This window comes from Neovison vison, chromosome 1 (assembly GCF_020171115.1).
Source record: "Neovison vison isolate M4711 chromosome 1, ASM_NN_V1, whole genome shotgun sequence".
NCBI classification, from domain to species: Eukaryota; Metazoa; Chordata; class Mammalia; order Carnivora; family Mustelidae; genus Neogale; species Neogale vison.
The window spans coordinates 259,352,503-259,368,907 of record NC_058091.1 but is presented as its reverse complement, the minus strand read 5'-3'; the positions used below and the strand labels follow the sequence as shown (position 1 = coordinate 259,368,907).

Below are 16,405 nucleotides of genomic sequence, written 5' to 3'. Positions count from 1 at the left end.
CATTGAGAGAGATTAAAGCCAGGGCTTGACTGGCCTGCAGCTCCTTTCCTTCCATGAGCTACCTTCACAGCCTTCCAGTAACTTCCCTTCTCTGCTTAAGCCAGGTGAAGCTAACCCCTCCTGGTCCTAAGCCAATACATAGCTCAAACTCCTGAGTTGAGCCTCCTGAACTATAGAAAACAGTACTTTGCCCTGGGAGTGCTTACAGGCAGGTATTTACAATAAGATCCCCCCACCAATAATGCTACCCCAGTGGGTCATCTGGTTTTGGGTGGCTCTGTGCCACCCAAGGAAGGGGGATCCCATCACTCTGCCAAACAGAGCGGAGATTCCCCCAAGGCCCATCTGCCAATCGTCAGTACCTCCACGGCCAGAGCTGACCAGTGAGCAGAGCAGGGAGCCTGCCCCTCTTGCCTTCTCAGAACTGCTGTCCAAAATACCTGCTCTCCAGAAATATCTCCCCTGCTACATGGCATCATGCCTAAAATTTCCACCCTTAGCGTTTATACGTTCGGCTGAAATCGTTAATCTCCTCTATAATTGCACATCCATCAATGGTAGAAAATGTGCAGTTGTTAAAGGGAGGGCTAGGGGTGAATTCATATATCAAGTTCCAACAGATTTGTTTTAGGTTTTATTGAAGTGGCTGATAGTTTGGGAAGCCCTGCTCTGAGAGAACCGGACTGGAGTCCAGGAAACTTGCGTCATGTTGGGAAAGCATTCGTGCGCGGGACCCTGCTGAGCTGGGTGGTGGCAGTGAGACTCTCTGATAACTGGTCATCTCAGGGGGGCAGAACTGACATAGAGCAGTTACTAGGAGAAGAGCAGACATGCTAAGAAGAAACTTTACCTGATTTTCCATTTCTCTTTGGCCCAAGTGTGGGTCTGGCATTTTCTCCATCTTTCCGCCCTGGCTTGGATGTCTCTTTTCCATCTGACATCTTCTGGACCGTCTCTGACATCCTGCCAATGTGCACGGAGACCTAGTGCACCCAGAGGGAGGGTCTGGGCTCACCTTCTCCCCTCTCATGGAAATAGACAAGGGAAACTTGTTCCTTCCATCAGGTTCCTTTTCCCTAATTGCTGTCAGTCTTGCTTCACACAAGACCAGTGGTGCTCAGACCTGAGCATCCACCAGAATCACCTCCAGGGCTCTTGGTCCATAAGATACCAGAGCCCCTGCTGAAGTTTCTGATTTGCACCTCTGGAAAGGGGCCCAATAATTTGCCCTTCTTAACAAGTGCTCAGGGGATGCGGCCAGTGCCCATCTGGGAACCACAGCCCAAAACTGCTGACCTGGACTGTGAACTTTTTGAGGGCAGCAGTGTCTGAGTCACGCCTGCATGCCCAGAGCCTAACTGAGCACTGGGTGCATTAGGAAATGCTTACTAACACAGCTCCCCCGTGTGACACAAGCCTTTATCCTATTACAGTGTCGAGGCTCATCACGTGAGCACCCTGAATTTGCAGTGATATCAGGTTAAATACAGAAAATATTGCCATTTAATGCAGTTTTATGTAGTGGCTCTCCAGAATATTAACATAGAAGATTCAAGGCAGCAATCTCAGTACAAAGAGGGAGGTTTGAGTGCTTTTCTGGGAGCTACATTTGCATAGGAAATACCCAGTTTTTACTTAGATTGTATATTTGTGGTTACTTTGGAGTAGGTTGGTGGAAATCATGAAGCATTCTCTTTCCCACCCCAACTGCACCTCCCACCACTGTTTGGTGTCGCCGGTGACATCACACGAGCACGAAATTTGTGATTCAGGTCAGCAGGTCTGAGGTTCCTCTTTAAAGCATTACTCCAAAAGGACAGCTTCAAGTCAGGGCAGTAAGGTGGAAGCGAATGAGACAGGGATCTGGGTTTCTCAAAATGACATGCGGCCTCCCTGCCGAGGTATTTAACCCCTCTGGGTCTCTGGAACCTCTTCTGTAATGAGCCTGGAGGACATAATCCCTGTTTTCCTATACAGGTTTCTGTAGATTTAATTCGGAAGTCAGGCCATCTCCAGGTTAGGCATGGACTCTTTGTTCATAACCCTAGCCATCTGGAATCTGCAAGATGCTTGTCTCCAGACAGACAATGTTATTTTTGACCAGTCCATAGAACTGCTACTGCTCGTTGAGCTCTTAACTCTGTGTCCAGCTGAGCTAAATGCTATGCCTGCCTGGTTTCGTTTTGTGGGACAGTCCCCCTGTAAGGGAGGGGGTTTTAACATTCCCATTTTGCAGATCAGGAAACTGAGGGTCTAAGAGATCAAAAGCGAAACGCACACTTTCCCAGAGACTCACAGAGACTGTGGGCCAAGGCCTCAACCTGGATTTGAAGACAGATCTGCCTATTTCTAAAGCTACTCTAACCAACATGCTCTGTTGTTTCCACAAAAGTGTGCTTTACCCAGAGTGCCTGAAATGCAGATTCTAGCCTTCAGATACAAGACAGCATTCTTTTTTTGACATTTGTTCTGGAAGAGGCAGAAAACATTGCATTTAAGAGCTTTAAGCCAGGGTCCTCAAGTTTTAAAACACTGCTCTTCCACTATTGACATAAAGACCTTGAATGAGTTACTGAATCTCTCTCCCGTAGTTTCTTCAGCTATAAATGTAGCTATGATGAAAGTCTTCAGCACTGTTGTATTAAGTGATTAATGTATTTAAATTAGACCATGTGAAGTTACTGGTATTCTATAATATTTGATCTACCAAAAATGACAATTTCATGTCTACGTGTTTGATGTTTTTAGAAGAGCATTCTTGCATATAGTAAGCATCGCGTTAGTGTTGGCTGTCACTCTTACTGAACATTGCTTTGAGGGTTTGCGATATCTGAGGAACAGTGAGTAGGTGTTCAACAACCGCTAGTGAATTCATGAATGAACTAGAATTTGTGATGCCCAAGAACACATCTGTGGTGGTGTGGGCTAAGGAGACCCTTCCACCGCAGGACTGGTAGAAGGCAGGTGGGCAGGATAGGGCTCTTGGATTCTAACAGATGCTAGACTCTCTTGGCGTCACCTAGCCTAAGACAGGAGAGCATTCAACAGGAAGGACTGACCTCAGAGATGCAGCCTCCCTGAAGGAATGTTTGATGCTCTGGCATCAAACCCCACAAGGCGGGAGGGGTGGGAGGTTAGGTCTTATGTTTGCCTTGTGTATTGCTTCTATACAGCTAAGAATACGAGGCAGGCATGGGGAACCTTCTTTACAGCCTGTCCTCTGCAGCTACTCCTTTGTTAGACTTTGTTGGACCACCGTAGAGGACAACACAAATAATACTTGGTCTGTGGGGACAGAGAGACAAATGCTGTAAACTCACGTTTCCCTGTATGGCAAGCATACCACTTCCGGCACACGCGGAGGATGGCCTCATGTGGCGTGTGGGCACATGGCTTGATTTCAATAGGTACATGTTTACTTTAATGTATCACAAAGACTTATAGCTAATACATCAAGTGTTTTATTTCACAGACACTATTTTGGAATGAGGCTAAATGGGTTAGATTTTTTAAATATGCTAAGGAATTTATCGTATACAGGGAGCTCAGATTTAGTAAGAATCGTGAACACGATTCTTAAACACTGAGGTGAGGGAGACCCTGGCTGGGGTTTCAGATCCATCTGGGCAAGCCTGGTGCTGACACTCAGCAGCTGTGTGAGAATGGGCAAGGTATCACTCTAAGCCTCAGTTTCCCAATCTGGAAAGTGGGAATAATAGTTCCTACTTCCAAAGGTGATTGGGGACAGGGGGTTGTGATCAAAGGAGAAATGCCTCAAAAGCAGGTAGTAACTGAGAGCTTGGCACAGCCTAAGAATTCCATAGGTATTGGCAATTATTATTACCGTTATTCCTCTGATCCTGGTACACTATAAGAACTTGGTTAATCTGATGTTTTTAAACACAAGTTTTCAAACCATTGTTTCATTCAGGAAATATTTCTTGAACACCTCTGTGTTTAGACCTCGTTGCCAGTTGCGAATTCAAAACTGGGGGATGAAGATTCACTCTCACATGTCAAGGTGCTCCCAGCCCAGAGTTTGGTGCAGGGAGAACTAGGTTGATCAGTAAATAAGTCATTATCATCTAAAGCCATAAATACTGTGAAGTGAGGATACAAAATATCCTGGAAGCACGGAGGAGGAGATGAGCCTAGGGGAACCCTGCTAGGCCACAGTAGTCTAGAACTACTCTGTCCAGTAGCTACAGGTGGCTACTGAGCATTTGAAACTTGCTCAGAGAGACTGAAGAACTGAATTTTTCATTTTATTTGGTTGTAATTAATGTAAATTTTGAAACTGAAGCAGTAGAAAATATTTTTCTACTTAACACACGTTTGTTATTTTGGAAGGACCACATTTCATTTTAACCATTGAAGATTTAGCATCTATGTTGAGATAGGCCCTAAGTATAAAACACAAACCAGATTTAGAATACACAGGGGGGAAAAAAAAGTAAAATACCTCATTAATGATTGTTAGGTGGTAGCATATTGAACTAATAATATTTTGGATATATTGGGTTACCAAACATAGTATTAAATTTGTGTTTACTTATTAATGTGGTTACTAGAAAATTTTAAATGGCATATGTGGCTTGTGTTCTATTTCTGTTGGACCAGAAGCAGAGTAGAAGTGACATTGAGTCAAGAACCAGGGAAGTTTAGAGGTGAAACCCAACTCTGGCTCCCTTGAATGATTCTGATAGTTCTAGAGCAAAGCTCAGAGGATCTGAGGACACTGGTTAGGAGGCTGTTCCTTGCCGGGGGTTGTGGGTGGGGAGCGCTGTGGAAGGACAGTGGTGTCTCTGAGAATTAGTCCTAACTGTGGGAACTCGGTAGAGTTGCCAGATTTAACAAAATGTTTACAACAGCAACAACCAGCACCTCTCAACCTTGGGCATGTCACTTATCTGCAACAAGCCTCAGTCACTTTATCTGTAAAGTAGGGACAATGAAATACCTACCTCATTAGTGTCCTGTATTAAAGATCAGCTGCAATCAGGTAAGAACAGTAGACCAGTAGAGGACACATGTAGGAACTTAAGCCTAAAAGAGCTAAGTAATGAAAACAGGTGGGGGAACTTCACAAACGTGTTCAACTTTCTGGAACTCCGAGAATGCAGGTCAGGGAGAATCTCTCTCCCAGGCTGGTATCAGAGGAGACACCAGCCCCCACCTGTAGGTGAATTGGGTTGTACCTGGATTAAGATCTTCCAGAGATTGAGGGGGATGGGGGGAGCGCAAGCCAAAAAGAGGAGGGAGGTTAATAATGAACAATGTCGAATGTCTTTCTGCTGTCATCACAGTGCTTTGTATAAGCCAAAGTGCCAGAGCAGTTACAATGTTGCTACCTGTTGAGAGAAATATGTACCTTTAGCGGGAAAGAAATGTGTGGGACTTGAGTGTCACATAAAACCCCTGAAATTAGCTCTATTAAGTAAATTGTCACAAACTCAAAATAAGTTTAATTGTGTCATTTATCTAATTGCAGATGAAAATGTGGTTCTTTTTTTATGCATACAGGTGGCTTGCTTTCCAAAAAGGAAGCATCCTTTTTTTTTTTTCTTCCAGGTAAGCTTTCCCTCAGTAAGAAGTTGACCATGTTGATGTTAAAAATATCGGGGGACCAGGACTACTGCATTCCTGGGATGTTTATCTCCCACTGTGTCATCAGGCTCTGAGAGATAGAACTAATTTTTTAATGCAATGTTTCTTTCCATTAGGATCAAGTCTAAAACGTTTCAGGTTAGGCATATGAAATCCACTTGACTAAAAAACCAGTTAAGAGAAAGATCAAGCCCAATTTGCTAATACAAGATTTCTTATTTCTGAGTTAAAAAAAAAAAGTCCTTGAGAGAACCATGTCAAAAATTAAAAATTGAAAGGAACACTGGCAGCCTCCCCGTGTGCCTAATTTGGCTTTGCTGAACAAATGACCAAATTGACATGAGAATTACATACAGGATTTGCTCAGCATCCTTATTTCTTTAATTCATTTCTCACTCCTGAAATATTGCCAACTTCACGTGCAGGAGGGAGCCATGCCTATATCGACCATGGCGTCCTTGGACCAGGTGGAATTAGAAAAATGATGATTTTAGATTCTTATTGTGAATGAGCTTTTGCAGTAGAAGTAATTTGTCATAGAAACCCAATGTAATGAAGTCAGGATCAGGAGGGATCAGGGTGCTCCTTTTGTTAACCAGTTTATAAACAAGTTATTTTTGTTCATCTCTAGCAAATAGGAGTAATAAAACTTTTAAGCAGGGGAGAGAAGGAGGTTTCACTGCAGTCCCCTCATTTTCTCTGATTAGACATTGCATTGCCCATAGATCTCAGAATTCTCTGTCTTTAAGAAGATAGAAAAGGACAGGGGCGCCTGGGTGGCTCAGTGGGTTGGGCCGCTGACTTCGGCTTAGGTCCTGATCTCAGGGTCCTGGGATCGAGTCCCGCATCGGGTTCTCTGCTCAGCAGGGAGCCTGCTTCCTCCTCTCTCTCTCTCTGCCTGCCTCTCTGCCTACTTGTAATCTCTCTCTGTCAAATAAATAAATAAAATCTTTAAAAAAAAAAAAAAAGAAGAAGATAGAAAAGGACAGTAGAGAGAGCCCCAGAGAGTCAGGAGACCAAAGTTCAAATCCTGGCTTAGCCGGTCATCGGTTGTCTTGAGCTTGGCTAGTCATTTCATGAAAGCGAGGCTCAAGGTCACAACCATCTGTACAAAGTCTGGACCAGATGACCTGCGAGCCCATCGTGACTGTGGCTCTGCCATTCTGATGCGTTACAGAAAAAAGGAGACAAAAAGGTTTCTCTGAAAGGGGATTCAGGCAAATGGGGGAAGAATATCTGGATGAATATACACCCCCAGTCTTCACTGGCGCTTGGAGTTGGGCTGACATCTGTCCTGCCATGAGCTGGAATGGTGCAGTGCTCAGGTGTTAGGTGTCGTGCTCAAGTTCGAGTCCCACCTCTACCACTTACCAGCTGCATGTTACTCCAGCTCTCTGAGCTTCATTGTCTTCATCTGCAAAATGGGAAATTAATAGACACAGCTGATAAAATTGGTGCCTGGCACACAGTAAGGGCTCAATTAAACATTAGTTACTATGGCTTTCGTTGTAATGGCAAAAGGACCCAAGACCCAGTAAAAAGTGACACATTTCTTAAGTGCCTCCTATGTGTCCGATACTGCCAGACTCCTGCCTCCTTTACACTGACAGCACCCCTATAAGGTCTGTTTGATCACCCCTCTTCCCATAGTGACATAATTACAGTGGCTGAAAGTGCATGTTTGGTTCTATAATCAGTTGCCCCACATACCAGCCCTCTCGATGCAGGCAACTTTCCCACACCGCCTCCAGTGTCTCATCTATAAAATGGGAATAATAATAGTAACTACTCTAGGCTTATTGCAAAGGGCAAATAAGATAATGCACGTAGAGTTCTTTTTTTTTTTTAAGATTTTATTCATTTATTTGACAGAGAGAGATCACAAGTAGATGGAGAGGCAGGCAGAGAGAGAGAGGGAGGGAAGCAGGCTCCCCGCTGAGCAGAGAGCCCGATGCGGGACTCAATCCCAGGACCCTGAGATCTTGACCCAAGCCGAAGGCAGCGGCTTAACCCACTGAGCCACCCAGATGCCCTGCACATAGAGTGCTTAACACAATGTTAGACCTGGAGCCCGTAATTCCAAAAATGCTAACTTTTTCTCTAGCTAAGGAGAGTTGAAGCTCAGAGAGGTCAGTCCGTTTGCACAAGGTCATCCACTTATGAGCAGTGCTGTGGGGATTCAAACCCTGGTAGGAACGGGTCTATTCTCTCAAAGACCCAGGATAGGGAGATGGTTCCTCCTTTCCCCTTTTCCTAAGGCACCCCTGGCTTTGCTGCCGGCTTCAGGCTACTTGTCTGGAAGCTCCAGAGTTCCATCAGAAGGCTCCCTGGAAGCAGTCTGATGGGGTCTGCCCAGGAACTCAGGAAGGGAAATGAATCCAGATGTGCTTTTCCTCCTTCGCTGCAGCAGAGGGAAGCGACATCCCCTCAGAGTATGGCCAGTTCCCTAATCGCCACCTCCCTGACACCCCTCCCCGCTGCCTCTTGCGAAGCCTGTTTTTCACGGGAGAGTTCCCCCTCTTTGTTCCAGCACACATTGCACATCTACCAATCAATATAACATCTTATCCTCTAAAACATTCATAATGTCTGCTTCCTATGATTCTGGTGGCCACATACCGCGTGCAGCCTGCGTTGCCTTTCCTTTGTAGTAAGTAGTCTTGCGGACCGGCCCCCTCTTTAACGGGGCTGCTGGTTGCTGTTCTTTAAAGGAAGACAAATATTGTTTGGGTTGTCAACACTGAATGACAAGCTTCGGAGGGAGAAGAAAGATGCGTTTGGTGTATGTGTGTGGATCGTGGGGATGTGTTTTGCTATCACAAAAGCTCTTAAAATCCAAGACCATGATTTATTTGCTGAATAAAACCTACCGATATTATCATTCTCTAAAGGTATGTTGATCACATGGGTCCTTTCTTAGAGAAAGAAAGACTTTTATTTTATTTCCTTCCTGGGAAAAATAGCAGCAGGAAAGGGGTAGTCTGGGTGGGAAATGATCCCGTGTGTGGCGAGTGGCTCTAGGCGTGTGTTTATCTGCCTGAGGATGAGCTGGCTCAGTGGACAATGGGATGCCTGGCCAGCACCGCCAGTCCTCCCGGGCGCATTCCTGGAGACTCTGCACATGGAAGACAGTGGCTGTGAGCATGTGTGTCTGTCTTATGGATCGATCTGCCTGGTGATGCCGAGAGCAAAGGGCCTTGTTAGAGGTCACCTGGGCCCTCCAGCCGCCACACCCCGCAGTGTCCAGAGTCGCCTCCCACAGCACAACCACCACGGCAGCGGGTGTGACTCCAGGGGTAGGAGCTAGACCAGCGGTGCAGAGGGTTGTGGGGGAGGCGTGCATCCTAAAGCTGCAAGGAGCCCCATTTGTTTCCTCCCAACAGAGGAATTGATTAATCTCGTACCACTTCCCACTTGCTATACTATCCTGAGCCTGTCATGAGAGTAGATTAATGCAGCAGTCCCTCCATGTGGATTCTTCTTGTCTCGAGAACACACTGCTCCCTGGTCTCAGAGCTGCCTCACGCAACTGTCACCTTGTTCTCATGGCAGACAGGCAGGAGGGGACAGAAAGCCTCTGTGCTTTTGTGAGGGACTAGAATTAGGAAGGCAGAGACAAAATCCCTGTTTTAGTTAGCACCATGGCTGAAAGATGAGAGAGTACAGGTAGAAGTGTAAATGCAGGTGTATTTCCCCAAAGCCCCCCTCTCATCTGCAGTGGTTCTGCCAGGACTCTGGTATCCTATCTGTGACTCATGCTTCCTCTTCCGTGGCATTCCCCGGGGCATGAGCTTTGCAACCATTTTGGAAGCTGCAAGCTGGAAGTTGGATACAGGCAAGTAACTTTTCAGAGCATTCTTGGGAGATCCGTACACAAATCCCATTACTGGTAAAGGGATTTGTGGGCATAACTTCCCTGCAATGCTTTGAAAATTCATTCCATTCAATGTATTGCAATACATTTGGGGGGGCGGGGCTCGGAATGAGAGAAATCACTTCACCAAGGTGTGGGTTTTTTTTTTTTAACTCCTTAAGATTTAAATTTTTTAAACTCCTTTAAGGCTTAAGGCATTTCCGAGAATATCCCACGTGGTTTTGTTTGTATCTCTTCTTTTAGGCAGAAGGTAATTTTGGCACTGAGAGCTTTCCTAAAAAGGATACCATTAACCCCTGCAGTGGACCCCCTCCTCTTTGAGGAGAAAGCACCGTACTCTACTCCATCTCCAAAGGCTGATAAGCAAACTGACCAAGGAAAACGTCACCAAGCGTATTGATCGCTAGCCTGCCTGACTGCAAACTGAGGCTGCCAAACAGACTTATTTTTTATTGACATTCGCGATTCCTCTAAGTTAAATAGCAAGCTGGTCGCTGACCAAGGACAGAGGTTTATTAGAAGACTAATGACTGCTTACAAAGGGAGGTGTCTATTGCTGAGTGAGCCCCGACAATATTTAGTAGGTAATTCTGTAGCCCACTGCCCTGTTCAGTCTTTGCTGAGGAGTGGTTCACTTAGAGAATTCGGGGCCTAATTGGCCACCAGTGAGGACTCTGAGTAAGTCACTAGCAGGATAGTATAGGGGTTGGGAGCTCTGTCTCTGCAGCTACAAAACATCTGGGTGTAAATTCCAGATTTCCCAGTTACTGGCTGTGGATCTTGAGCAAGTCACTCACCTGCCTGAGCTTCAGTTTCCTTATCTGTAATGTAAATTACATGATCACATCCTAGAGTGAGAATGGAAATAAATGGGCTTTCATCCTCTTTAGAATCTTCCAGAGCCATCTGATCTGGCAAAGCCTCTCCAGGGGTACCCAGTCCCCACCAGCCCCCTTCCCGGTCACCCTGCACTCTCCTTTCCCACTGACCCTACGCCAACCTCAAACACAGTTCCCCAGATGTCAGCCTGAATCGCTTTCTCACTTCCTTCCGGCTTTGGCTCCAGTCCTTCCACCCTTGACCAGTCCACATCTAAACAGAAGAACGTGCAGTTACTCACCCCCATGCCCTGGCATCCCCTACCCTATTCATGCTCTGCTTTTCACTGGTATGAGTGTGGTTTCTATGTCTCCCACTAGAATGTAAGTTCCGTGAGAGCAAGGAACTTTGTTAACCGCTTTATTCCCGGACCCTAGAACATACCCGACGCACAGTAGGTGCTCAAGAAACATTTGCCAAATGATAAGTAATGAATAAATGATGCAATTAACATAATTAGCCCAATCCCTGGCACACTGCCAAAATAAATGTTAATTGTCACCATCATCATTGAGTAGGCTCATTTGCATGTGTTAATTTTCACTACTGCTTGCAAAAGTGCCTTTGCAGATTGCCTGTGCAAGTTCAGGGTGAGCATTTGTGCCTCTGAGTCCTGATTATTCCACTGTGGTTCTCTCCTCTCAGCAGTGGCACTTTTGGAATTGGCTACACTTCCCATGGGAGTCCTGGCACTGTTGTCTAAATTGGCTGCTGCGGAGTGGGGGGGGCAGGGAGCCCCAGCCGACTTTGTCTCTGAAGGAGCTTTGCCATAGTCTCTAAGGCCCTTGTGAATCTGGCCACGCGCTGAGCCACAAGAACCAGCAGGCAAGGCTCCCTCCTCCTGCTTCCTGAGCCCTGCGTGGCCTCCAGGCTTCCATTTTCAAAGGGAAAGCCCAATCTCTTCCTCCGGTTATATATCGACAAGCCTGATCTTTAAAGACACCCCCTGCTCTTGGAGGCCTGCTCAGCAAACACGGAGCATCCGTGGCCCCCGTGTTTGCCCTCTTTGACAAGCAGGGGCTGAGCAGCTCTCTGAGAAGCTCTGTTGACATATTGATTGACTCTCTTGTCAGGTTGATCCTCTACCAGCCAATGAACATGGAAGGTTCTAAGTGGCACCCAGCAGGGCCCACACATACCGTAATTACTATTTCAGACAGCCCCCATTCCAAGCTGCCCCTTTTCAGGGCCTAACATCTCTGGTCCTGCGGTTGCTGGGGGATTCTGGTACCTGCAGGCAACCTTTCCCCCTGAATCTTCCCTTCTTCCCCCTCGGGGCATTTCTCCTAGAGCCCCTCCTGCACAAACACAGGCCACCTCACTAAGGAAATACCACCCAGACTCCAAGTGGGTCTGTTTATTATTCTTGCTGAAGTCTGGGATCTGCGTGTGGTCTGTCCACCCTGCCTTGGTTCACTTTCAACATTGATGAAAGTTCTCTCCACTGAGCCAGAGGGATACTTGCAGGGCTTGGCTGCCTCTCGTGTTTTTAGTGGCTGATTTCCCAGCTGCCACCTGGATTACACGAACTTCCACTTGGAGCTCTTCCCCGTTCCATCCTTGCTGACCCATGAAGCCCCAATGTTCCATCAGAGGGTCTCTCTGGAGCAGCACCTGCCAAATCATGATAAATTGTGCGTTTTGGCTGTCAATGGGGGTGAGTCCCGTGAGGGAGAGGACCTCCCAAATTCATTTCACTTCTGACCCTAGGATGGTCTGAACAGGACCTTTTGGGGAGGAGCTGCTAGAGCATTTGCGGGGAGCGAGAGAGGGGACCACCCCTCTGCATCCAACGAGCCTCGTTGGAGAAAACCTAAGTTGATGAGGCTGGCGTTCACCCAAGATCTTGAGACTTTCTAACTCTGAATCTGAGAATGGATCACAGCTGGATATTTAATGACATAATATTTAAAGAGCTATTTGTGTTGTTGCTGTTCATAGAAGCAAATGTAGTGACCCTAAGTACGGAGCGGTCCTAGCTTTTCCTGGCTGGATTTTAGAAAGGATCCTGACTGAATACATAAATAACTTGAAGGGAGGAATGCACAGATGCCCGTTGTGTAGAAATGGGAGGTCTGACTGGGCTTACACGGTAGTCCTTCCCTGCAGTTCTGCTTTCTGAGGTTCAGCGGTCTGGAAGCAGGTGCTCCTCCTACAGATGGAGTGGTCAGAAGGTCTGTAGTAGCTAAACGCTGTGCCACAGTGCCCACGCCATTCACCTCACTCCGTCTCATCACAGAGACATTTAATTGACTCATGCCATCGCAAGAAGACGGGCGAGGACAGCATAGTGAGATACTTTGAGAGAGAGAGATCACCTTCACACAACTTTTATGACAGTATATTTTTATATGGTTCTGTATTATAATGAGTTATTATCATAATCTCTTACTGTGCCTCATTTATAGATTAAACTTTGTCATAGGTGTGTGTATAGTGTTCAGTACTGTCCACGGTTGTAGGCATCCATGGGGGCGGGGGGTCTTGGCACATATGCCCCGTAGGTAAGTGGGGGCTGTGGTAAGTGAACGTCTCCAGTCAGGGAGGTCTCAGCCATGCTGTTAAAACAAAGAACCCAGGCTCTGAGCGGCGTTTGGCACTAACAGTTTATTTCTTCACTCCTGCTATGTCTTCTCACGGGTCAGCCACGGCTCAAGACTGAACCATGGCTGACCACGTGGCAGAGGGCAAAAAGGCATACAAGTGTGTGTGCTTCTGGGTCACGTGGCCGCATCTGACTCCAACAAGAGGAGGAGGTGTATCCCCCCATGCTGAATAGAGAGATGGTCACTCAGCAACCACAGTGTGGTGATCGTTGAGTTTCAAGAAAGAGACAAGGTTTGCCAAGATCCCATTGCAAACCAGGATTTGTACCCAGATCACTGTGGAATACGAAGCAGATAACCACTTCCCACTGTAATCTCTGATTCTGAAACCCCCGGGGGATCAAACCTCATAGTCAACAGTTTCTTCGTCTGTGAAATGGGGATAGGACAGTACCGTCCTGAATGTAAGCCGTGACTCTTGACGAAGATGACCTCTGCAGAGTGTCTCCTATACTGCGGGCCAGAGGCGGGGTTCGGGGATGGGCGGCAGGCCTTGACAGACCCTCCTCGAGGCAGACTCGTCCCTATTGCTGCCAGCACCCCTGTATGCCACCCTTCACACCTCTGTGGGGTGGGTTTTGATTTACGAGAGTACAATGTCCTGCAGTCCAACCCTTCGTATCTGCCCCCAGGTGTCATGATCTATCCTAATAAACATTTGTGGAGTGCCTCCTAGATTCGAGACCCTCTGCTGGATCTCTGGAGGTAGATGCTCGACCTCTCCCAGGCCCTCAGCAGCCAGTACTCCTCCTGGAGAGGGAAACCTTTTCAGAAGGCAAAGGGAGAGATGGTTGGAGGGAATGGATTTCTCGGCCCCAGTCATAGAGCAAATCAGTAGCAGAATAAGAAACAGATTTCTCATTAGTCAGGAAACTCATTTAATTCACAGCTCCCCTGGGTCCTTATCCTAAGGACACTTTCGTCCATCCCCCCTAGGCCAGAAAGATAGTCCCATTTTCTTACTCAAGAGAGAAGAAATAGCTGATCAAGGAAAAAAAAAAAAAAGAGTACAAACAAAAGCCTATTTCAGACTCCCTCCCAAAAAACAAAAGAAGGTGGTTATACCCCTGATATAATTCTCACTTATTTACTTAACATTCAACTCAACAACAGAAAATATGCCCAAACTTGAGTTTCATCTTTGTTGCCTCGCTTCTGCTGGGACGACAGAGCTGACACTCCGCAGATCTGGCTTTTCCCCTTTTCCCATCTCCCTCTCACTTTCTTCTTTTTCTTTTCACTTCTGGGAGCTGTCTGACAGTTCCTTGTAAACTCTGACCCTCACCCTTCTCATCCCGTCTCTAGTCTTCTTGTTCTCAGAATACTTTTTTTTTTTAATTTTTTAATGAAGAGCTGCTATGGAATCCAAAACAAAAAGGGAAGGGCGAGCATCCCCGGAAACAGAGAAAACACGGGTTTCATGAATGCTCTCTTTCCATGCAGCAAGATGAGGGTTTTATCTGCTTGCTGTCCTCTCAAAGTTGATGGTCCCAGCATGCTCCGGGGGTATTAGAAGAGGGGAACAACTCTGAAAAGAGATCTCACACTCATGGGGCACCGGGGAGGCTGCCGTTCTTGCCTAAAAGAACCCCGCTTTCCTTCCGTAGATGCGAAAATCCAGGCTTTGGTAGGTCTGAGCCCCAGTCATAGCAGCACCTGTCCGTGTCTGTCTTAAAACACAGGGAGACACTCCCCCCACCCCACGCCGTGAAAGAGCCACCCCTCCACATCAGCAGCAGCCTAGCTCCAGGCAAGCCCCAAGAACCCAAGAGCAACATTAAAAAAGGAATCCTTCTAAAATAGCTAATTCCTTGGCTTCCTTCACCTGGTAATTACAAATCAGAAGCTATCGTTATCTTGAAGCCGCCATGATTAGTTCTCATTTCCTGACCTCTGTACAGTTTTCACTGTACAGAGAAATATGTCACTATTTGAGGCAACGGAATCCGGTCTCTTCAAGTGAGTGACCTACATATAACGGATAAACTGCAAGAGAAAATTAGGTGTTACCTTGACGGAAACTGTACAGTAAATGTCACTTATTCTTATTAGTATTTATCATCTCAAAGAGTTGCCTTGCACTTCAAAGTAATGTATGGGGGGGGAGTGGAATGTGGTTCTGCGATGGGGAAGTATGTAAGAAAAAAGCAGACATATACCCAGGGACTACTTGGCACCTTAATCTGCGGCCATCAATCTGAGCTGTATTGTTTGAAGATAGGTTTTTAACCTTAATAGAATGCAGCCTGACTTTAAGTGGTGGGAGGCATGCAGAATTAATTGCTGTGTGAACAATTTCCTAAGCATTGTTAATTGCGTTTCCTGTGGTTAATTGTTTCTCCCATCCCGCATCATACTCAGAACCTTTCCCTGTCAACAGCCCTTTCTCTCCTGCAGTCCCAGAACCGTAGCCACAGCATCAACCTGTGTCCGGTTGAAATGCCAGACAGACGGGGTGCTGCCCCCGTTATTGTTTGAACAGGCAGGATGCAGAGGAATGAACTCCTTATTTATTTGCAAATGAAGCATGTCTTTGATCGGGACTTTGAAAGAATATAGGTGTTTGGGATTTGCCTTTCCCTCCCAGCCATTCTCCTGACAACAACTCACCCAGAACCATAGGAGATGGGAGAATTGAGCTTGCTAAACCCCCAGGGAAGAGGGGAACTGGCACAGGGTGACGAGGAAGACGAGAAGGTTGGAAGGAAGTTTGTGTTTGGAGGTGTCCTGTGCACAGGGAAGTAAAGCAAGACAGACAGGCTTACCTCCTTAGCACAGCGCCTTTGTGCTCTGGCTCATTCTGTCCCGTAGTGTGGCGATGCGGGCACAGGGTGTGAGAAAGAAGAAAGTGTAATAGTAATATTTTCCGGAAAGGGCCCTGTTCCACCACCACCCCCCAAGCTTTTCCCACAATGGGCTGAAAGGGATGCACTCAGCAGGAAAAGGCGGTTGGAAAGCTTGGAATGGAAAGCTGAGCTTTCCGGTGGGTCTGACACTACCTGCTGCATTGCTAACCCAGGGTAGCTACGGTCACACCGCAGACAGGTCCCATTTGGCTAGTCCCATTTTGAAACTGATTTACGTTGTGAGTAGTTTGGGTGAAGCTCTCCTTGCCAGTGCCCCGGGACCACCAGTCTATCAACGACCGCGTCTGCACTGCGAGGGAGGCCGGACACGATGGAGCAGAATCCTTGACAGTAACTCCAAAGGGACATTTCCCCCTCCTTGGTAGCGCCATTCAGACTGTCTGAACTAGGGTCTCTCTTACCTCCTCCGCCCACCTTCCAGATTCTCTCCCCGAAGCGGGTGAACAGAAGCCCAGGGAGAGGAGTCCTAACCACCCAGATCTACTTGCTTTCTGTCTTTAGCTAATCCCCATGGCCCAGGGCAAGCCGGTTTTGAACTGCAGCTTCCTACAATGGCAATCACTTGGCAAAGG

General features: G+C 46.9%; 1 protein-coding gene across 17 annotated transcripts in view; it reads left to right on the top strand.

The window, feature by feature from the left end:
• Positions 1-16,405, top strand: part of TENM2 (teneurin transmembrane protein 2) — a 1,132,942-nt gene that overhangs the window by 899,278 nt on the left and 217,259 nt on the right. The gene's annotated exons all lie outside the window — the stretch shown is intronic.